Source organism: Chelonoidis abingdonii, chromosome 17, assembly GCF_003597395.2.
Source record: "Chelonoidis abingdonii isolate Lonesome George chromosome 17, CheloAbing_2.0, whole genome shotgun sequence".
NCBI classification, from domain to species: domain Eukaryota; kingdom Metazoa; phylum Chordata; order Testudines; family Testudinidae; genus Chelonoidis; species Chelonoidis abingdonii.
The window spans coordinates 17,800,298-17,823,788 of record NC_133785.1 but is presented as its reverse complement, the minus strand read 5'-3'; positions in this window follow the sequence as shown (position 1 = coordinate 17,823,788).

The following is a 23,491-nucleotide window of genomic DNA, read 5'->3' as shown; positions in this document are numbered from 1 at the left end:
GTAAAAAGAATTATGCCCTGCTGAGCCCTCCTTCCCTCCCCCAGTCCACAAGTGTGCTGAAACCTCGAGCTTGGTATAAAGTTCTTAAATAAGCTTCCAGGCAAAATAAAGGATCAAAAGGGGCCTAATTAGCTGCAGTCTGCTTATGAGTTGTGGCTGTTCACCTAGTTTTATAAATTGACACTTTTAACATTAAAACTCAAAGCAAAAAACGATGTAATTATTCCTTTTTTTTTTATTGAAGCTTAGGTTTAATATCTTTATTGAAAATTGGGTACTTCTCTTGAATTTCAAGATGCTTTATTCTATCAAATCTGGAGCAAGTCATTTTTCATTTTGGATTGTAATGTGGTATAAATGATAACAGCTTGATTCAGAAAGCTTTCTCCCTCTCCTTCCCCGTTGGCAGCCTGACGAGAAAGCTTATAGTCAAATCACAATAACCCTGAAGATAATCTACGGTTTGATTCTTTGTGAGACTGCCTGCTTTATACAAGGTGGGGAAGAGTGGGATTTTAGCTCAGTGTTAGGATGCCCAAACCCGTTTTGTCTCCACAGGAATTTTTGTCAGACTAGGATTAGCACATGCCTGATGGGACCCTTTCTGGGCTGCTCTCATCAATAGCAGTGTTTGTTTAGCCCGTCTCTAATTTAGAGATGTAGTGTACGGTTGGATGGACCAGCACGCACAGTTAAGAGATGGGAAAAGAGTGATACACAGATGATTCTTTTTTCCAAAATACTTTTTTCATTTTTGTTCTAATTTGACTTGGTCCATGTGTTTCACTTGCTGCTCTCTGATCACTTGGATGCACCGTGTTGAATGAATTTTTATGTATTAGAACTCGCCTGTTTGCTGAATTTGACCCCAATATTTGACACCTGAACTTTTGTGGGCTGATGGGGCAAGAAGGTCCCATTGTTTAGTCCTGGTCCATGGCATCAGATTATGATTTATATCACAGCAGCGCCCAAAAGACTCAGCCTCAACTTCCGATAGTGCTGGCATTGCACAAATGCCTACGTTCACAGGCCCTGCCCCAGCACTGTACAACCTAAATAGACAAGCAGCATATGAAGGGTCTGTGTGAGAGATGCAGTAGAAAAGGCCAATTTCTTGCTGAACCTTAAGCACTTCAGATGTTTATCCAGAGGTTTATGCAAACTAATCTGGAGTTCTTTGCTCTGGGAATCTCCTGAGAACTGTCTTTCTTATGAGAGTTTTTCTGCTCCTTGGCTTGTGTTGGAAATACCACGAGTGGGTTTTCCTTTGGGATTTTAGTATAGCTCAAGTTTTGCCATGGGCTGGAAGTGAAGTGCAGCAATATCTATGCAATGCAACAGAGCAAGAATAGACAACTTACCATTTTCTTTTGTATCTTCCGAAAAATACTAATCTGAAAATCATAGATTCTGGCAAAGTTTCAAGGTTGTTAACATTTCATAAGATTGGCTTATCTCAAAGAGTGGAGAAAACTTTCACTATAGGAACAGAGTCTTTTCCTTAAGTAATCCATTTTCTCATTGGATTATAGGTCTTGGATTAGTGCTTCCTTATGAACCCAGAAAAGCTTTGCTTGCTTCCTACTGCCCCGACCCCGCAATAAATCTCTGATCATTTGCAGTGATTAAAGAAGACCCCAGAGACATTTCTGCAAGAATTCCTTAAATTGCAGCTATGTCAATTACATTCCGGCTGCCCTGAGTTCGCTTTACATTTTTCAGTTATTAGAGCTGATTGAATAAAATACACCGCAATTTTGGCACATTTTTATCATTGATTCACAAATAAAAATTTCGGCAATATGAGCAGGGTTGGTTTTTGTCATGGTGTTCTTTGCTACTTCTCCTAAACGGTTGTGGAGCATTACTGGTAAACAAGCATAACATTCCCCTCCAGAGGTGGCTGCATTTCAGGAGTGGGTAAAACAGTATTTTTCTTCTTGCGCACTGTATGTATGGACTTTGGTGCCTGTAGCGGGGCAGTAACCCTGCTCCTGCCCTGAAGGGCTTAAAACAGCCCTGGAAGAGTGCTGTGGTAGGGGAAAAGCTGGACTGGTGGGACACTGTAGCCAGTGCAATCAGGGCCCAGCTGGCCCTTATAAGAGGGCAGCGGGCCAGAAGCACAGAGAGAGAGGGGCCTGGCTGCTGGGAAGCTCAGGGTACCTAGAGTCAGACAGGGCTGGGGAGCTCCAGGCTGGCAACTCCCCAGGCTGCAGGGCCTTCTCCAAGACCTCACAGAGGTACCGGGTTGCAGAGAAAGGCAACAGGTCCAAAACCCCCTTGCCTGTGATAAATGGCTTATACTGCAGTCTGCCCCAGGGAGCGGGGGCTAGTTGGTGACTGGCAGTAGCCTACGACTGAGGCAAGGTGGGGATAAGGGTTGGGGGTTCCCTGAGGAGGAGAGACCCCAAGACTGAGGGGTGTACTGCAAGGAGAAAGCACCCCAGATAATGGGGCACCAGAATCCTGAGAGGGACATAGGGGCCAGGCGGCAGCAGGACACTGGCCTGCAGAGGGCGCTCCGGAGGCTGGAAATGCTAATTCCTGGAGACGACCAGCAGGAGGCACTGCAGGGGTAAGTGCTCGTGCCACTACAGGGCCATATGAAATACAGTCCAACCCTGCTTGCATTGAAGTTGGTGGCAAAACTCCAATTGACTTCAAAACACTGTCTCTGACTGGAGGAGCTTATGATCTAAGTAGACAAAGACCAAACACAAAAGCAGCTGCAGAGACTACTGCAGCTCTGAGGCTGCAATAGCAGCCGTAGAGCACTGCTACTCCTGCTGAGTGATTTTCCGGGGGGGGTGGGGGTGGGGGAGATTTCTTTCCTTCACCCCCACACGGACCTATGGAATTCCAGTGCAGCGTTGGGCTGCGCATTGTGTCAGGGGGTTGATCTTTATTAAATAGAATTTTAAACACCAGTTGGTGTTTTGGAGCTACTTCGTGGTGTCTGCCATTTCGCTAAACCAGTTACATCACTTGGGACAACATCACAGAGAGGCTAGTTTCCAACCGAACAAAGCAGCTTCTGTCCTGGCTTTACTATTAGTGTAACAATCATTTTAAAAATTAATGTTTTGCAGCTTAACATTTGTGTTCAAATATTAAACAAAGCTTTTCCTTTAAGGTGAATTTGTTTAATCATTGGGTTAGATGGTTGACAAGGCTACAAGCACTATAAAAGTTTGCAAAATTCCTACAATGCACCAGAGAATGAAAGTTCTTATGAATTAGTAAAGCATGTGAGTGAAATACAGTTTGATGGGTTTGAGTTGCAAACCCATCAAACCAATTATCTGAGGAACGGAAACATGTATGTATAAGAGGACCGAGCATGACAGTCCCATCAGATTCCTCTCCATAGGCACCAAAATGATAGTGTGTAGATAAGTGGCCCTCAAAAAGAATGCCCCAGTTTATGGGAGTGCCAGTTGTAGCCAGTTCTAACCTGACTGACCTGCCATGGCTCTCTAAAATGCTTGACAAGGTGGGCTTTGTCTTAAAAGGATGGAGATTTTGATTTCATGCATGTATCTGATTTAGGCCTTGTCTACACTGGCAAGTTTCTGCACAGTAAAGCAGCTTTCTGTGTTGTAATTCCCGAGCTGTACACACTGCCAAGCCACTTAGTGCACAGAAACTGAGCAATTCCAGCGCTGTTAAAAAAACCACTTCTACGGGAGGTGCGGTGCCAGTATAGACACCCTGGTTGATTACAACACTGCGATCCCCCGCTTGGAGCAATGCCAAGCTGCTGGACCTCATGAGCATTTGGGGAGAGGAGGCTGTCCAGTTTCAGCTGCTCTCCAGCCGTAGGAGTTATGATACCTATGGACAGATTTCATGATGCATGATAGAAAGGGGCCATGATCGGCTATGGAATGCCTACCACAAGGTGCAGGAGGCAAACCACCGCTCCAGTGCTGCACCCATGAGCTGCCAGTTCTACAAAGAGCTGCATGCGATATTCGGTGATGACTACAGCTTCACTACGAAGGCCACTATGGATACTTTGGTGTCTCGTGTGCCAGTCAAGAGTGGACCGAGCCAGGAGGATGAAATCTTGGACAAGGATGGAGAAGGGGAGAGGGACCTAGAAGCAGAGGACGAATAGGAGGTCTGAGATGCATGCAGCTCAGAGCTCTTCCATACCCCGGAGGAGGCTAGCCAATCACAGCTGTCGGATCTTGGGGAAGTGCAAACAAGAAAGAAGGCCCCTGGTAAGTGGCTTTGATTTTGGGAATGGCTGAAGCGAGTTGTTGGGGGCAGGAGGGTTGCAGAAAGCAGGCTTGTGTCTGTATGATGCGCCTACCACCAAATGCCTAGTCTAAGGGGTGGAACAGGATGTTGATTGATTCCCTCACTTCACGGGAATCTGCCTCAGAGATCTCCACAAAACTCTTATGGAGATACTGGGCAATCTGCTGCCGCAGGTTCTTTGGCAGAGCTGCTTTGTTTCTTGCCCCATTAAGGGTAACTTTCCCATGCTATATTGCCATCATTAAGGAGGGGGGACCATTGCTGCACACAAGCGAGCCACATAAGGGCCAAGGCAGAAGCCGCAGTCTTGGAGAAGACCCTCCCTTGATTCCCTGCTCACCCTCAGCAGCGAGATATCTTCCATGATGAACACAGTCTGTGGAAAATGTGGGGACAGAAATGATTATGAGCTCCCCCACAACAGTGCTGGCTCTCCCCAAGATCCACCTGCCCAGTGTACAGTACGGTCCTGGAACACTTTCACCTGCCCCTGCTGTTACTCACAATCTTGGGGATCTTGTGGCTGATGTGTGCTTGCCTGGGATCAGCCAGTTAGTGACAGGTATGTGAACAGTGGCTGTATTTTAAATCAGTGATCTGTGTTTTACAAACAATACTGCTGTAAAATGTTGCATTTTGGTTTCACAGATATGATCTTGGAGTCCAACCTCCCTCTTTGTTATCACCAGCTAAATGGCTTCAGAGAATTAGAAAGCAGCCATGAAGAACTAAAGAGGACTTTCTGCATGAGGTCATGATGCACGCAGCCGCCGAAAAGCAAGATTTGAAGGAGTGGTGGGACAGTGAGAAGAGGGACTGAAAGGAGAACGCAGCACACCAGAAAGAAGCCTTGGAGTGGCTCTTAAATATTATGGTGTGCCAAGTGGACATCCTCTAGGCACTACTAACACTACAAACAGAACAGCTCTGCACCCGCCCTCCCCTGCAGCCCCGCTATCACAAAAATGTTTTCTGTATGACCGCCAGACAATGCCAACACACTCTTATCAACCTCCTGGCCCAGTCTGTACCCACTGCAGCACATGGCTTTAAGCATAGGAATATTGTCTTTGGCCAGGTCCAGCCTCCTGTATAGGCAGCACCAGCGGGCCTTTAAACAGCCAAAAGCACACTCAACAGCCCTTCTGCACTTGCTCAGCCTGTTGTTGAACCGCCTCTTGCTGCTGTCAAGGTGCTCCATGTATGGCTTCATAAGCTACGGCATTAAGGGGTAGGCAGTGTATCCCAGGATCACAATGGTCACTTTGACTTCCCCTACAGTGATCTTCTGGTCTGGGAAGAAAGTCCCTGCTTGCAGCTTCCTGAACAGACCAGTGTTCTGAAAGATGAATGCTTCACGCATCTTTCTGGACCAGCTTACATTAATGTCCATGAAACACCCACAGTGATCCGCAAGCGCCTAGAGAACCATTGAAAAATACCCCTTCTGATTGATGGACTCAGTGAGTAGGTGGTCTGGTGCCAGAATTGGAATGTGTGTTAGGGAAGCCCATTTGTGCAAAGCCATCCACAATGTCAAGCACGTTGCCCAGAGTCACGGGCTTTAGGAGCAGGATGCGATAAATGGCCCTGCACACTTTCATCAACATGCTTCCAACGGTTGACTTTCCCACTTTGAACTGGTTAGTGACTGATCAGTAGCAGTCTGGAGTAGCGAACTTCCACAGTGCAATCTCCACACACTTTTCCAATGGCAGGGCAGTTCTCATTCTCATATCTTTGCACTGCAGGGCTGGAGCGAGCTTATCACACGGTACCATGAATGTGGCTTTCTTTGTCTGAAAGTTCTACAGCCACTGCTCGTCATCCCAGATGTGTATGACAATTTGATGCCACCATTCAGTGCTTGTCTTCTGAGCCCAAAAGCAGCGTTCCACTGTGGTCATCACTGCCATGAATGCCACAAGCAATCTCTTGTTGTAGCTATCACACGTAATGAGATCAATGTCACACTCCTTTTGCCTTTGTAGTTTAAGGAATAACTCCACTTCCACTTGTGAAGTGTTGGTAAGAGTGAGCAGCATATTGGTCAACAATTCGGGATCCATTCCTGCAGACCGAAGAGGCAGAGCACATAGTACACAAACCATTGAAAGATGGCACCAAATGCGGACGGAAGCACAGGGATTGCTGGGATGCGAAGCGATGCATCACGGGGCATTGGGACAGGACCCAGGATGCTCCATGACCCCCTCCTTCTTCCCACAGCTCTTAGTGGCAGAAGAGGAAGAGATGCTCCGTGGGATAGCTGCCAAGAGTGCACCGCTCTGAATACCGCTGCAAGGGCCGCAAGTGTGAACACACTATTGCGCAGGCAGCTGACAGTGTGTACGCACAATAGCAGGTTCCCTTCAGCGCTCTCTGAGCAGCACTGTAACTGCCGGTGCTGTAACTCTGCCATTGTAGACATACTCTTAGATAGTTCACTGTTTTTTGGGCCTGGATGGTAGAGAGCATTTAGGTAAACAATCATAATGGGAGCTCTTTAAATGATCCTTAACAGGCTTCAGCTTTTCTGCCCTTTCAATTTGTTCTAAATTTCCCTGCCTTAGTTTCATTGAGTGACCCCTTTTTTCTTACACTGTGTCTGTTACACAAAAGATCTGATCCGTTTTCAGTAAGACCACTGTCAAAGCCCTCTAACTCTCCATTTTTCTAAGTGAAATTGTCTAGCTTTTGCAATTTCTTGTCATATGTAAGCTCTTCATTTCCCTTCACCATAACTATACTACTGTTTACCATTTTGGTCTCAGCAACATAAGGAATCAGAATACTTTGTTTTCATCCTGTTTTACTGGAGATTGGCAAATAAAAAATACCCCATCAGATAATTTGTAGATGTTATTTTGGGAAAGGGCTGTGTGCAGTGGGAGAGGTGGGCCGTTTCCCATTCCTTCTGCAGTGTTGCAGGGGACTGTCTTTCTAATGAGTTCATATTCACCCCCCTGAGAGGAGTGGGTGGGTGTGTCTTGGCAATGAGAAAACATAAACGTGACTGGGGTTAGTGGTGTTAGGTAGACATCTGCCTTCCTTTACCCGCTGCATGTGAACAGATAGGCTCAAAGGTAAAGCTTGCATCATGAAAGGCTGCATGTTGCAGTGTTTCTTGGCCAGTCAGCCTGACAAGCCTTCGGAGTAAGTACCAAAGGGGAGAGAAGTAGGTTCATGTCAGCAGACCTACAGGGCTACTATTTAATGAAGCAGTCGCAGATATTCGGGTAGATTGTTACAAGTGGCAGTTATGTTGTAGGTGAGTGACTTACACGCATCCAGCAGGATTCATTCAGGCAGCTTTTGCCCTTTGGGTCTCCTGCCAGCTCTTGAGTACGGTACAGAGTATGTGTATGCTGCACTCCAAGCTATGCCCCTGGTTTGTGTAGATTTCCCTGCCTAGCTTTACCCAGGCTAACCTTTCTACAAATAGCAAGGAAGATGTGGCAGCAGCACGTGTTGTACAAGTCTGCCCAGAACCTGGGTACCTACTGGCGTTGCTGAAGCCTGAGCTGGCACATCTACACGGCTATTTTTATTAGCACTAGTGTGGGTAAAGCTAGTACGAGGATGTCTGCCCAAGCTGCAATCAGAACTTGGATTGCAGCTTACACATACCCTAAGCATGACTGTCTCTGTCTCCTGGGGTGATTTTCTCTTTCTGTTCTCCTGCTTTTTCTCTCATTTTCTTGTCTGTTATCCTAAATCTTTCTCCACCTCTCTGTTTCCTCTTGTTCCCTTTTTTTTCTTTCTTTCCTGTACTTTTCATCTTCTCTATTTTCTTCTCCGGTACCTGGATCTTAGCCCCCCGTCCTTTCTTTCATGGCTTCTTTAGTCTTGTTTTTGTTTTCTTCTCTAGTTCACTCCGCTAAATGGCACTGAGTGATCATGTCATCGCCATTTCATAATGCAAAATGCTGCAAGGTTCCTGGGTAGTGATATCTGAAGTGTGCCTGAGCTGGGACTAGCCGGCATGACCTTCTGCAGTATCCTGAGTGGGCTTGCACTGGAAATCCCACAGTCTGTCAGAAGGTCTGTTGGGTCTTATTTGGCTACTGTTTGGGAATAATTGTTGTGTCCGTCCCCACCGTCGCCCTGCTGAATGAGACATAAAATTACCCTCCTGACCAGTTTTCATAAGAGCTGGGGTTGTTAGCTTGGGGGTTTGGTGAAAAGTGTCCGCTTGTGTTGGGGTCCAAGCTCGGTGATGTTGGTAGTACAACTGTGGGGACAGACTGCTACAGACCTTTCACAAATGGAAAACCAGATTTTTTCCTACTCCTGTTGTTTACTGGATTTTTCCCTTAAGATGATCCCTATAAGACAATCATTCTTTGACAAAGCAATTTACATAAAATTTTGCAACCAAACACTTACCTTTTACTTTTTAGAATAAATATAGTTATATAATATAGTCTGTGGTAGAAAAATGCACATAGAGAAAATAATAACCCTTTGACTTTCTGGATCACTTTCTGTGCCAGTATTTCAAAGGCTTTGTGAATATTAATGAATTTAGGCCTTTATCATTATTTCCATTTTACAGATGGGGAAACTGAAGCCGGAAGAGAGGAAGTGATTTGTCCAAAGTCACACAGGGAGTCTGTGGCAGGGCCAGGAGTCCTATATATGCACTGCTGTGAGAGATCACACTCTTGGAAAGAGCTGTTTTAAAAATAAAAAAACTAGATGTCTGTTGGTTGTTGCTGATCTAGTGGCTGCAGTGTCTGCCATGATGGAGAATAGATAGAGCTTGATTGTCATGAATATAATAGTGATTCTTTATTCAGGCTGCTGGGCACTGACAGGTCATGTGGATCTCTCTGATTCCTTTACTCACATATTAACTAAACACACCTTGTGCAGTTTAGCATCACCACACAGCTCCTCCCTATGTCCTGGGCTGGATTTAGCATTCCTGAAAAGGACTGTCAACAGTATTGCAGAAACCAGCTCCTGTAACTGGCAGTTAGATTGCAACACCCCCCGAGAAATTATATTTTCAATGTATGTTGTTATCGGGACAACATATTCCTACTATAATTAATAATAAGTATGTTTTATGTGGATTGGACACCTTTAGCTACAAGCTAACATGATACCTGACCTTTCCAACAGGTCCGATAGTGTGGATATAGCCTATGAAAAGAAACCTGAAGAAGAGAAGGTAAGCTTGAGACAGGAACTGCCTACTCATGTTGGCTAATGTCAGTTATGTGCATTACGCTGTTACAGATTTTTACCAATAAAGTCAGTTGATTGTCAAAACCTCTTCCATATGGGCTGATGACTTTCCAGTGCCACCAGAGGGAATATCCTAGTCCAAGGCATAGTCCAATAGCAGCATATTTTAAAAGTATCCTGCAGGACTGCGTTGGCTGAACTGTGTGGGGAGCTTGGTATTGGAACAGCAAGGAGTGTTGTGGGCCAGGACCAGGAGTGAAATGCCTTGGCGGAAATTTTGGGCAAAGACTATACAGTGACTGCTTGACTTGTGCCTGATGGTTCCTGCCTATGGGGCAATCCCTTGGCATCTCTTCACACACAGAAGGGTGTGACAGTTTGGGAAAAACACACATTTCAGTTTCTGTGTTCCCAGGTCTCATACTCGATTGCCCGTAAGGGAGATTTTTTGCTGTGATATTGAGCAAACAGATTTTGGAAATGAGCCAGTCTTCCCTTCATTTCTCTCTCTCTGTCTCTCTCTGAATGCTTCCCAAGCTACCTCACATGAAAATACTGAAAAAAAAGTCTGGTAAATGGTTGTGCTACTGGACTGAGATCAAGCCCCAAATCCTAAGTGACTCTGATCTGTGTAGCAATAATGCTGGAATTTGAGAATTGCAGCTGTGTTATCAGGCAGAGGCTCTGAACCTCTGAGTCTTGCTATCACTCCAGCTAACATGGTTCCATGCCCCCCTTCCTCCCCCCGCTCAGCTGTTTGCTATAATAACAGGCAATGGCCTTGAGTGTAGTACCATGATGATTTTGTTTTTGTTTTTGTTTTTGTTTTTTGCATATTGCCAAACGGATCAGGGCCATCCTTCAGATTCTGCAGGCCTGTGCTGTCCTCCGGGAGGTGCATTTTGCTGAATAGTCACTTGGTTACACTGGAGACAGCAGCAGCACCACCATCAGCTGCAGCAGGTATGGAAGCAGCAGTGGTGAAAGCACCAGAAGGGGCTGCTGCAGCAGTGGAAGCACCAGAAGGAACAGCAGCTGCAGCAGCAGTGATGGAAGCACCAGAAGGAGCAGCTGCAACAGCTGTTGTGGAAGCACCAGAAGATGCAGCTGAAGCAGCAGCAGTGAAAACACAAGTAGATCTGAAGTCAGTAGCCAAAGCATCAGAGAGGGTGGCAACAGCAGAAGTAGCCAAGGGGCTGCAGTCAGCAGCAGCAGAGGTAGCAATCATAGCAATGGGTCTCTAGCTTGGATGACTGTCAAGCGGATGTATATGGTGCCCCACCCTACCTCCCCCCCCCCCATTTTTTTATAATCATACGCTCATAGACTCTTTGCTGGCTGGTGTCCAGTAATATGGGGGGAGGGCATGGCTCCATAATTAAGAATAAATCTAGTCTTCCAAACTTGCCTTCCAAATGCACCTTGAATACTCAGCTGGTATAAACATGTTCATGCTTAGTCTCAAGCCAGGGGAGAATCTTTTCCTTTGGAAAGTTTGAAGTTCACTAAAATTGCTGCTTGCGATGATTCCTTCCTTTCCCATCTTGTTCCCTCTCTCTCTCATATGAGCTTTTCACTCATTATAGCAGTCATTTAATCACATCCATTAGAGTTAAAGATGCGAAGTACTCTCCATTACAGCCACCTCCGTTCACATGTTCATCATGTTTTCAAACATTCATGTTTTGGGGTCAGAAAATGCCCATGTGTAGTGTTTGCCCCAAGGTGACTTTTTCTTTTAAGTTTCATCAGAATCCTTTATTTGTGAGCTCACTGAGGCTGCAAAAACTACTTTTTGAGCCTGACTTTGAAAGTCGATGTTGTGGAGGCAGATTTTCCAAGGGGCTTGGAGGCCAGATTTGCCAGTGCTCAGCATGCAGCAAGCTAGGTTTTCAGAAGCGCTCAGCAGCTCCTGCTGGGATGCTCATGTCAGACTTATCAAAGCCCTCCCACCCAACCTGTTGAGTTCATTTGAAAATCTTGCCACATATTTTATTACCTCAGTGGAAGCTGAACTCTTTGGAAAATCCATCCTCGATGGTAGAAGCTAACCACTTTTGACAATCTGGCTTTTGGTGCTTCGTTGTCTGTCCCTCCACAAGACATTCAGAGTACGTCTCCTCTATAGGCTATCACCTATTACCTTAGGACCCAATACAGGCAAATATCTTTATTCAGGATGGGCACTTTGGCACATGCTTGACTTTAAGCATGTGCTTAAGTATCCTGGAAGTCAGCGGGTTGGGACCTGAATGGGTAAAAGTTTGAATTCTCAAGGGCACGATTTAACTGAATTTTCTGATGAATTTTCAGCTAAAACACAAAAGGAGGAGTGCAAGATTAAAGCTGAGGAGCCCCACACAGAGAGAAGAGGAGAAAGAGGTGAAGGAAGGTGAAGTGAAATGAAATGAAGTGCTATTCCATGTAATACCATCAGGAAGAGAACACTGTCTACAAGCAGATCCAATCCAACTGCTGTTTGAATGTGGTAGGACACCAATCACGTCCCTTTAGAGAGAGCGCAGGTCCTCGTTGAAAAAGTTCAAATAATAAATATGTGCTGTCTTCCAAGTGTAGTAGATTTATTAAGTGTTTGGGAGGCTAGTCTGGCCTGCAGTGCGAAAAACCTGGACCCCCAAACACTGTGTCTGGAAACGGGAGAGCAGAGGGCGTTGATGGTGCTGGAAAACACATTGATGACACCCAAGATAGTGGGGTGAAATAATGCACTGTGACTTGATGTTGAAGTAAATATATGCAATATGGACTTGATCCTGCTTGCCTGAGCTCAGTGGGACTCCTTGTAGGGCCCAGGCAAGCAAGGTTTAGCCACATGTTCACACCGTACTGGCATCTACACAGCACTAATTGCAATTCCCAACACTTCATCATAGGCGGCAGGTATAATAGGCTGGGGCAAGCCTTCCCTGGTGCAGGCACTGCCGGCGGACACCCACATGCAGGTTTTGGCAGGAGCGGCGCCAGGGTTTTTGGCGCCCTAGGCGGGGGTCCTTCCGCACTCCTGGTCTTCAGAGCACTTCGGCGGCGGGTCCCGGAGCGAGTGAAGGACTCGCCGCAGAATTGATGACAATGACCCAGAGCTGAATTGCCGCCCCCCCAAATCCTGGCACCCTAGGCAACTGCCTAGGTTGCCTAAATGGAAGCGCCGGCCCTGGGTTTTGGCAGTCTGCATGGGGGAAGTTTTAGCTTATTATTATGCCCCATGCAGGTTCCGGAGCGGCTGAGGAGGTGGTATGTGCTACTCAGCTTCCTGGATTCATCACAATCTCCCTGGACTCCAGGGCGACTACTGATGAGCCCAAGAAGCTGAGTAGCACATACCACCTCCTTAGCTGCCCAGGAATCTGCATGGCACATATAAAAAGCTCAGGTTCTTCAGGAAGAGACAAGGGTTTTTCCTGCGGGGCACCTTGGGGTCTCAGGAGGGGAGGCGTGGCATGGCTGGGGCAGTTCTGGCCAGCCCAGGGCTCCTCCAGTCGCAGGGGTTGAGGGTAACAGGAGCTCTAGCTAGCCTGGGGCTCCTCTGGCTGCGGGGGCGAGGAGGGGAGCCTTGGTGCTCTGTCCGCAGGGCGTGGGGCCTCAGGCAGAAGGGGCGGGGATTGGGAGCTAGCCTCCCTAAAGGGGGGCTCCATCCACTGCCCATACACTTCATCCTAGCTTGTACTGGTTCTGTGTAAAACCTGGAGTAAAGTTTTTCTTTGGAGGAGTGAAAGGTGAGGCCCTGTTTGTTTGTTTCATAATTGTGCTCAGTAATCTAGAGGGGAGGGCTCTTTCTGTAGGACATAATGATGATGTAGGGGGTGGAATGCGTGGGTCAAGGAGGAGTGCAGCTCAATAAGAAATTGGGCTAGGGAGGAGCACCTTCTCCAGAGCACTGCTGGGGAAGCTTTCAGATTGCAGGGTCTGTATGTCTTCGTTAATGCTGTTTAATCCAGCACTGCTGCCAGATTGCTCATTACACCAGACTCCTATTTTGAGTGAGCGAAGGGAGACTTCCAAATATTGGGAGATCTGTTTTTTGGTCCATGAAGATACGGGAAAGCCCGTGTCTTTGTGGATCTGAGAGGCTTAGGTCATGTGACATTGCCTTCCTAATAAATGACTGAGGTTAAGTGAGATGGAGAGTGCTTTATTGAGAGCAAAACTCATCCTGGCGTTTCTGTCTGAGACCACTCATGGCCATCAAAGAACTATTTTTTGCAAAAGTAGAGATTGCTCCCCTTGTATTCTGTCCAAATTTCAATCTGTGTAATTAATAATGTGCCTCTCCAAGTTCCCCTCTATGGGAGTTGCAGTTGGATATGGTATTCTCTATATGCTTCACTTCCATTCTAGCACTGTAATGCAGGCTCCTGTGAGAAATTAAATGGGGGGTTCCATTCCACTCCAGAAGCAGCTGCATTTCAGTGACAGGTGACTTATTCTCCTTTATCTGCTCTATAACGTGATTTTGGATCCTTCAGAACAAAAAGCTTATTATAAACAAAGGGTGGTATTGTTCTGTCTTTCTTCGGCTGAGTTAGCCAATGATGAAGAACCGTATATTTCTTTCTTTTTTTTGGAGTGCCTGCCCCATTCTGCAGTGAACCCAAGGGCATGCAATTCCAGACTCTTGTCTTTGCACCTTTATAGAATACTGCTGCGACCTATCTCATTCCTTTGCCGGTACTTTTGTACCACACCCTGACGCACCTAAACTGGGTTCACTCTACTTTAAGCAACAGATTTAGCTGGGGGAGGGGGATAGAACAGCAGCATTTGATTAAAGCTCAGCCCCCCTGGCCCTAGATCTAAGGAGACAGAGCTAGCCCTCCTCACCCTTACAATAATTTTATTTTATTTTATTACCGAAAGGGCTCATATTAAAAAAGCTCATGATTATGTTTTCTGTTCACCAAGACTTTTCCTGTATTCGACCTCTGGATAACCTCCAAGGCTTGCAAACATTTGAAAGGAGTAAAGGAGCTCATTTTATTACAGGGCCTCAGCATACATTCTTTCCAGCCTATCTTTAACATCAGTTAACAAGAATTATATAATTGCAGTCTGTGATCCCTTTAAGGCTAAAACATATTCATTTTCCCTCAAAGAACACTTCAGGTTTCAGAGCTAAATGTATACTTTTTTTTTTTAAGATTGCATGTTAAGTAGAAGAACGAACTCTCAAATCCCAGCCTGTGTTTCCATTGCACATGAAAATTAATGGGCTTTGGAGAACACACATGAAGGAAAAAAATCCTTTGGCGATATCAAATACAATTTCAAGCTACCAAGTTCAAATCAGTCAAATTAGTATCCATACTATAGTGTTCTAGAGATGTTCTAAAGATGGGCAGCTAGTTGGATTGGATTAGATCTTATGTTTCGAAGGTATAAACTGATCATCTGCAGGGGTCAGGAAGAAATTTCTGTTCTCCCGCTGAAATTGCCTCTGCCACCACGTTGTCGGAAACATTGGATACCAGATACTCTGGATGTAGAGCAGGGGGAATAATGAAGGTGGGGGGGGGGGGAAGGTCTATATTCATTCACTGAAATTTTAAAAGAGAGTTAACTGAGACCATGTTCACATTCTTCTTGCATACATGCCCATGAATGTTCTTGCCATTCAGTTATACTAGCATGAAGTAAATCAAATCCCAGAATTCAAATATCAAAATCACATGGAAGCCTAATGTGAAATTTGCATGTCAGAGTGTTTGGGTCCTGACATGCTTATGTGCTCCTCCAGTCAGGGGACAGAAATGACACCATGCAACGGATCTGACCAGTCACCGCTCAAATAGCAAATTTGAAGTACTCACCGAGAACTGATCAACTGAAGCAGCTTTAAAAAATTACCAAAAAACCCAAACAAAAACAAACCTAAAGAAGCTCACTGAATAATTTTTTAATAATAAAAAATGAAGGAAATAATAGTCTGTTCATGGATGTTCTGCATGCAGAAAATGAGGCTAAATTCATCTAATAAATTATCTGTTACACACTATTCACTGAACTCTGTTTAGAGACAGGAGACTGGGCGCCATGGACTGATTGTCTGATCTGCTATGATAAATGATACATTTCAGTATCAAATGTGGATTGAGCAAGAGGCTGGAATCCAGAGACTTGAGTTCTGTTCTTGACTGACTGACTTTATGACTTTGGGTAAGTCACACGATCTCTCTGTGCCTCATCTGTAAAAAGAGGATGATTCTGGTTCCTAAAGTGCTCAGATAAAAGAGCCTAGTAGTATTATATTGGCACTTATAGTATGCAGTAAACACGATTCACATCTTCAAATACTGGGTTACTATGACATTAGGTGTAACAATGGGGCAGATTCAGTGGGGTTTAATGTATGCTACCTAGGTGGAAGTACAGAAACCTTAGAGCGAGAGAATGCTGTAACAGAGAGATCCCTTTTATGAAATACAAGTCTGTAGCTTATAAAACTTGATACACATTAAATATATAACATAAAAATGTTTTATAGTTGTGGCCAAAGTATCTTTTAACACATTAGTTTTCCTCATCTGTGCAGTTATTTCTGTAGTGTAGATAGGACCTTAGCATAATACCTGCTGCTGCACTGAAATGAAATCTCAGGTCTCTTAAGTTCTTCCTTGCTTTTGGTTACCCCTCTGGATCAACCAGTCACATTCTTGTTTCAATTTCATGCAGTCTAGTTTACAAGAAAAGTTCCCCCTTGGATATCACAAGAGGCTTTCCTCCCCCTTTTCCCTCCCTTCCCACTCTCCCAGTTAATCTGCTCTCCGATATGTCCATGTTACAAGAGAAATAAAAGGCAGGATTTCTCTTGGAGAAATAAAAGGCAGAATTTTTCCCTCATCTTAGCACTCCAAGAGAGATGGATGATTTACAGAAACCACCATTTGGAGAAGTCTTAAAGTAGAATTTCAGATGCTTATGAGACAAGGCAAAAAGATAGCAGAGTATTCGGGTGTCATCTCTATATCCAAAAGGATCACATTCTGTCTGCTTTTAAGAAGTTCGGTTTATGGTGATTACAAGTATGTCTGCACTATGCAAGGCTATATTATACATCCAAGGCTGGGCATTTGTTCACCTTGTGACACAGAGCCCCACTGGTGGCTCACTACTCTATGTCAGCAACTCTTGTCAGGCCTGACATACTGAGTGCATCCCAGCTCACTGATATTAAGATATGGCACGTAATGTATCCTTGGAAAACTAATAACTCACTGATCATTAATATGGATGGTAAACAAGACTTTATAGATATATGCTGCACATATGTTCTTAAAATATATTTAGCAAGCAGTGCCTAAGCCTTGCCTGTTCCAGACAAGGGAATATAAATTAGACAAGGTGTGATCAAAGACAAAGAAAAGCACATCTGTGTGCAAGGTAAGCAAAGCCATCAGAAGATCCAGTGGGGACAATTCAGAACTAGGAGGGTGTTGGGGTCACTGCAAAAAGTAACTGAGTGGTGTAAGTCTGGGTGTGACCTCGGTACTTGTAGGCTGGCTGCTGGGGTCAGGGTTGTGAGCCACAGCAGCATAGCATTGAAGTCACCCAGAATTACAGGACAGATGGTGACGCAACCCCTTATTGGTCTGGGTTGAACCCCAAAGCATCACACACCTGTGGTCAATAAGTTTAGAATAACTATACAACATTTATTTTCTATGGTATTTGTACATTTGTTCCAGTGAGACCACAATGATCTCCTCTGTGGGACCAATACTTAATCCTGCTTCAGCACAGGAGGTGGACTCAGTGTTTCTCAAATGCAGCCACCAATGGATTTTTTTGTGGCCACGGCAGCCTCCAAAGCATGAGTGGAGATGTGGGGCAAACCAGTGGCCCCACTCCTGCTGTACCAAGCTGTTGCTCCTGAATAGTTGTTACCAAGGGCAGCAAGATGCATTCCCTTGGTATTTGTGCTGATGCCGCCAGCAGGGATCAGTGACCTGCACCACGCAGCCTTCTCAGGGGTTCCAGGCAGCGCCTCTGGAGATATGCGGGGCTGGCGTGGGTGATGCCAGAGGCAGCTCTTGTCAGTAGAGGCAACTGTGGCGTTCAGTCCCCAGGGTGCTCCCCTGGGCAGCTTCCCCACTCCTGCCCATCTGGGCACGGGCAGTCTGGAACTCTACAGGCTGCTGGTGAGTTCCTGAACTCTCTTCCCCAGGGTGGGCTGTGGGAAGGAAGGACAGAGAGATTGGTTTGTCAGAGTGGCCATAAGCAAGAGTTGGTGGCCACACTTTGAGGCCACCAAAAAATTCATTGTGAGACCCCCTGGACTAGATGAGCTCTTGAGATACCTTCCAGCCCTATATTTCTATGATTCTATGACATTACAGATCCTATAGCATTTCTCCTAAGAGTTGTTGTTTAACCCAGGTGTCCTTGGACAATATATTGCCCTTCCTGGCAATGGTATACAGCATGTTGTCCACCAACAGGCTTTACCCAAGAGGTGACTGCATTTTAATTAGGTTGTTTATATAGAGAGAGTAAAGTATTTTAAGATCTCTGAACACCGTCTAAATACTTAGAATAGATTATTATTTTACTGACATCTGTATTAACCTTGTTTAAATGCCAACAGTTGATACCAATTTGTAATGAGGCAGAAAAATTATGCAATGATAAATATTAGGGCTGTCAAGTGATTGATTAATCACACAATTAAAAATTAATCATGATTAATCATGTGATTAATTGCTCTGTTAAATAGTAAGAAAATACCATTTATTTAAATATTTTGGATGTTTTCTACATTTCCAGATATATTGATTTGAGTTACAACACAGAATACAAAGTGTACAGTGTTCATTTTATATTTATTTTTATTGCAAATATTTGCACTGTAAAAAAAAGAAATATTTTTCATTTCACCTAATACAAGTACTTTAGTGCAATCTCTTTATCATGAAAGTTGAACTTAAAGACGTAGAATTATATACAAAAGAAACAACTGCATTCAAAAACAAACTTTAAAACTTTAGAGCCTAAAAGTCCACTCAGTTCTCCTTCTTGTTCAGCCAATTGCTCAGACAAACAAATTTGTTTACATTGGCAGGTGATAATGCTGCCCTCTTCTTGTTTACAATGTCACCTGAAAGTGAGAACAGGTGTTTGCACGACACTGTTGTAGCCAGAGAAGAAAAATATTTATGTACCAGATGCACTAAAGATTCATATGTCTCTTCATGCTTCAACCAACATTCCAGAGGATATGCATCCATGCTGATGACAAGTTCGGCTTGATAACGATCCAAATCAGTGCGGACTGACACATGTTCATTTTCATCACCTCAGTCAGATGCCACCAGCAGAAGGTTGATTTTCTTTTCTGGTGGTTCAAATTCTGTAGTTTCTGTGTCAGAGTGTTGGTCTTTTAAGACTTTTGAAAGCATGCTCCACACCTTGACCCTCTCGGATTTTGGAAGGCACTTCAGATTTTTAAACATTGATTTGAGTGCTGTAGCTATCTTTAGAAACATTACATTGGTACCTTTTTTTGCATTTTGTCAAATCTGCAGTGAAAGTGTTCTTAAAACGAACATGTGCTGGGTCATCATCTGAGACTACTGTGATATGAAATATATGGCAGAATGCAGGTAAAACAGAGCAGGAGCTATACAGTTCTCCTCCCAGGAGTTTAGTCACTAATTTAATTAATGCATTTCTTTTTAACCTGCATCATCAGCATGGAAGCATATCCTCTGGGATGGTGGCCAAACTATGAAATAGTATACGAATCTTTAGCATAGCTGGCACATAAATACCTTGCAATGCTAGCTACAGAAATGCCATGTGAATGCCTGTTCTCACTTTCTGGTGACATTGTAAATAAGCGGGCAGCATTAACTCCTGTAAATGTAAACAAACTTGTTTCTCTTAGCGTGGCTGAACAAGAAGTAGGACTGGGTGGACTTGTAGGCTCTAACGTTTTACATTGTTTTATTTTGAGTTCAGTTATATAACAAAAACAAATTCTACATTTGTAAGTTGTACTTTCACAATAAAGAGATTGCACTACAGTACTTGTATGAAGTGAATTGAAAAATACTATTTCTTTTGTTATTTTTACAGTGCAAATATTTGTAACCAAAAATAATAATATAAAGTGAGCCCTGTCAACTTTGCATACTGTGTTGTAATTGAAATCAATGTATTTAAAAATATAGAAAAAATCCAAAATATTTAATAAATTTAAATTGGTATTCTATTGTTTAACAGTGAGACTAAAACTGCGATTAATTGCAATTAATTTTTCTTATCATGATTAATTTTTTGAGTTAATTGCATCAGTTAACTGCGATTGCCTACCCTAATAAATTTAAATCTCTGTTGAATAATTTGTACTTAATGTATAAACAATTTTTTAGTACTGATTGTCTTATATGTGGCAACTTATGTTTAAAGGGCTAGACCCTGAGCTGGTGTAAATCAGCATAGCTCCATTGAAGTCAGTGCTAATTTATAGCAGGTGAAAGTCTGGCTCTTTAAATGTTTTGAGTTATATTTTCAAGCCCTTATTTCAACTAAATTTTTAAAACATGATTAAAATGACAATAGTGCCCAGCACTTTTCTGTATAATGCTTTATATCTCAGGGTGTCAAAGCACTTTACAAAGATGGATAAATATCATTATTCCCTTATTATTGGTTGGGATACTAATGTGCAGAGAAAGTAAATGGCTTGCCCACTATAACAGAGAGAGAGTCAGTAGCATAGGTGGTAGTTAAAGCTCTGGTCTCTTGACACCAATTCTGTACTCTTACTACTAAGAAAACTGCCTCCCAGAACTATCTCTATCTCATCTCAATCTCGCTACATACACACAATAGAACCTTTGTAGTCTATGCTGTACACATGCTCTTGATAGTTATATCAGCTGAAAGATAATTGTTGCTGTTCTAACTGTCTGCAGTTATGCACCGTACAGCCTCAATTATCTAAATGTAAGGGGGGAGCATCGAAGAATTTTGGATAATCAAATTTTCAGATAATGGAGGGAGTTTTCCATGTAATTAACAGATATTGTAGGACATAACATTTCAGAGAGCAGTCAGCTTCGGATGTTTGAGCTTCAGATATCTGAGACTGAACTGTCTAGCCAGTCAATAAATAATAAGCACACAAGTTTTTTCTTCCTTCACTTTGTATTACAGAAGAAACAACAAACCCACTTCAAACATGTTGCCGTTATCCCTTTAAAACCAGTCAAGACTAATAATGTCATCAGTTAACAGAAAGCTTCCTGTGTACACAGACAATTTAAAAATACCAGCAAACATGCTTTTTATGCATACCCAGTACCCATGATCATATGTATACAGGGAATCATGTCAACTGCTAGGAAATGGAGGTTGTACCACAGGTAATTTTTCCCTAAGATATGTAATCACTTCTAGCATTTGAAGTATGACCTGGATACCACTGCTCCATGCAGGTAAAATACAGGAAAATAAATGTAAGATCTTATATATATATGCTGGAATTGTATTAATTAATAAAGATAAAACTCAATAAGCAGAACCCATTAACTTCCAACATTTTATGTATTTACACTGAGTACTGCTCTTCTTCAGACAGAGATCTTTACTAGCACAGCCAAATCTAAAGTATGTTTTACTATGTTATTTAAGAGTGAGTTTTGCTCCGCTAAATAATATGTATCTAATTTAATTTGTTTCCAAAGGCTATGGGGTATAGCAACAAAGATAAAATGTGCAAAATACAATACTAAGAGTTATTACTTTGTGCATATGATTTTGCTAGGCTTTTCTCACACAGTAAGCTATTATAACTACTTTTCATTTTTAAAAACAAACACTGTTTTCTGCATTGTATCACATTCAGAAATGAAGGCCATTCTTACTCTGAAGCCTGTTTTGAGCCAATAAATGGACCCAGATAAGATGGGGGAAACTGAGAGACCCTCAGAAAGGAATTAACTTTGACTGTTTTTATTAAATATAATATTAGGCTGAAGATGCGTGTTCAGCATGGACAAACCTTGGCTTTGATCTGAAAGTCTTAATCCATTTGGAAACTGTTGCAATTGTACATCCTATGTCATCGAAATAGCAACGTGCGTTTTTATCATTATCAAAAAAAATTGTTTGTTTATTTTGCTCTGTTAAACTGTCACCTGAAAGGATGCACTGGCATGCAGTAATTGTCATCTGAACCTTTTTTTTTTTTTTAAAGGGTCAGTTTTCCCTTGGTTGCTTCATATTACGAACTCTAATTTTTCCCTTAAAGTTTACATTCCCACCCATATTAATCAGATGGTTTAAATAGCTGCAATATATGAAATGTTTGTGTGTGTGCATGAGTACCTGCACAACTGATTGTATAAATGTGTAGAGAGTCCGTATGTCTGTCTGAAATACCGATCTCTCTCTTTCTCTCTCTCACACACACATTTGTCTTTCTCATTATGCACCCACCTGTATATATGTATTTGTTGGAGTTTTGCCAGAGATCTCAGTGAGAGCAGCTTTGAACCCTACATCGTATATACATTATTAGAAGGAATAGCAATTTACTTTTTTAAATGACTACATTTGGAAATCTGATTCTAAACTCACATTGGTTTAATTTTCTGGCATTCTTCCAGTGTTTTATAATTAGGGTAAAGACTGAATCAGGCCCCAAGAACATTTGTGCTACTTGAAGATGATTATTCATCCTGATGCTGAATGCCAAGATATAATTACATATTAGCTTTATATGAGGACGGAGAAACCTTCTATATTAACCTTATATGAGAGAAGAGAATTAGCCTTATATAAGAATAGCAGGGCTCCCTCCTTTTGTCCAAGATGTAAGAAAATGATTGCAAAGAGGTTACTTCTTTTGCGAATCTGCAGCACTTTTGCAGTTTCAGTTTTGAGCACTTCCTCCCATCCTACAGCCCTTCATTTCCATCTCTTTAATTGTAATGAACCCTGCATCTTTTTAAATATCTGTACAACTACTTTTGCATAAATCTTACTCTCCCTTTTCCTGGGTAGCCTCTATCACTTATCTGGGTCATTTCATAGCACATAAATAAAGTAGTGAGATAAAGCACAAAGGGTCCTTGATAAAGTCCAAGTTTTGTTTAACAGTTAGGACAGTGAAAGTTTACAAGAGCTGCTCTGGGAAAGCTGTGTTGTGAATAGAGTTATTATTGCCACTATCAAATTGTTTAGACTGGTGGGCAAAACACAGGGGCTTCATATTTGTTTAAGGGCTTCATCACGCTGTATATTTTCATTGTCCTTTGGACTGTGTTGTCATCAGGATGAAAATGACATAATAAAAAGAATCAATGATTCCTTCAGGAAATCTGACAGGTCCCAGAAGTCATTAATTATCAAATTGTAGAGACTGAGTAGATCGGACCCTGGTTCTTCCTAAAGTTCTCCTGGGAAACTTGCTTTTCAGATGCCAACAGAGGGCAGTAGTATCCTGTTCCTTTTGACGATAGCTTTTGGATTGTATCAATCAGTGGAGCTGCAAATATAACTCCCTTTACTATGTTGTGCCATACACTAGAGCGACAAGGAAATGATCAAATATTTTACTATTAAAATCATTTTATTGATCATATGGTCTCAGAATTAAAATCCCACTAGTCTGGTTTCTTTATAGTAAGATACCAGTAAACACTGTACTCTGGTTCAAATGAAGATGCATGGTGTTGGGGGAGTATTTCTCCCAGAATTTGAATTGCTTTTTAACATTTGCCAAAAATACTAACACACTAGAAATGCAGTTGTGAAGCATGTAGCTAAAAGATCCTTCCAAGAACAATGCCTTTGCTTATTTTGCATATGTTCCTGTATCTATCTGTGCACACGTGTGTATGTATTATATCTGTGCGTATAGTCTTAGTTATGAATATAGACTAGATAGAGAACTTATAGCTAATATGGTCATTCTTGCTGGTGCTCCCTAGTCTTTTAGTTATAGTCCGTTGCACTTATTTTATTAAAGGAAAAATCTTGCCAATTCTTGAACATTCCATTTCAT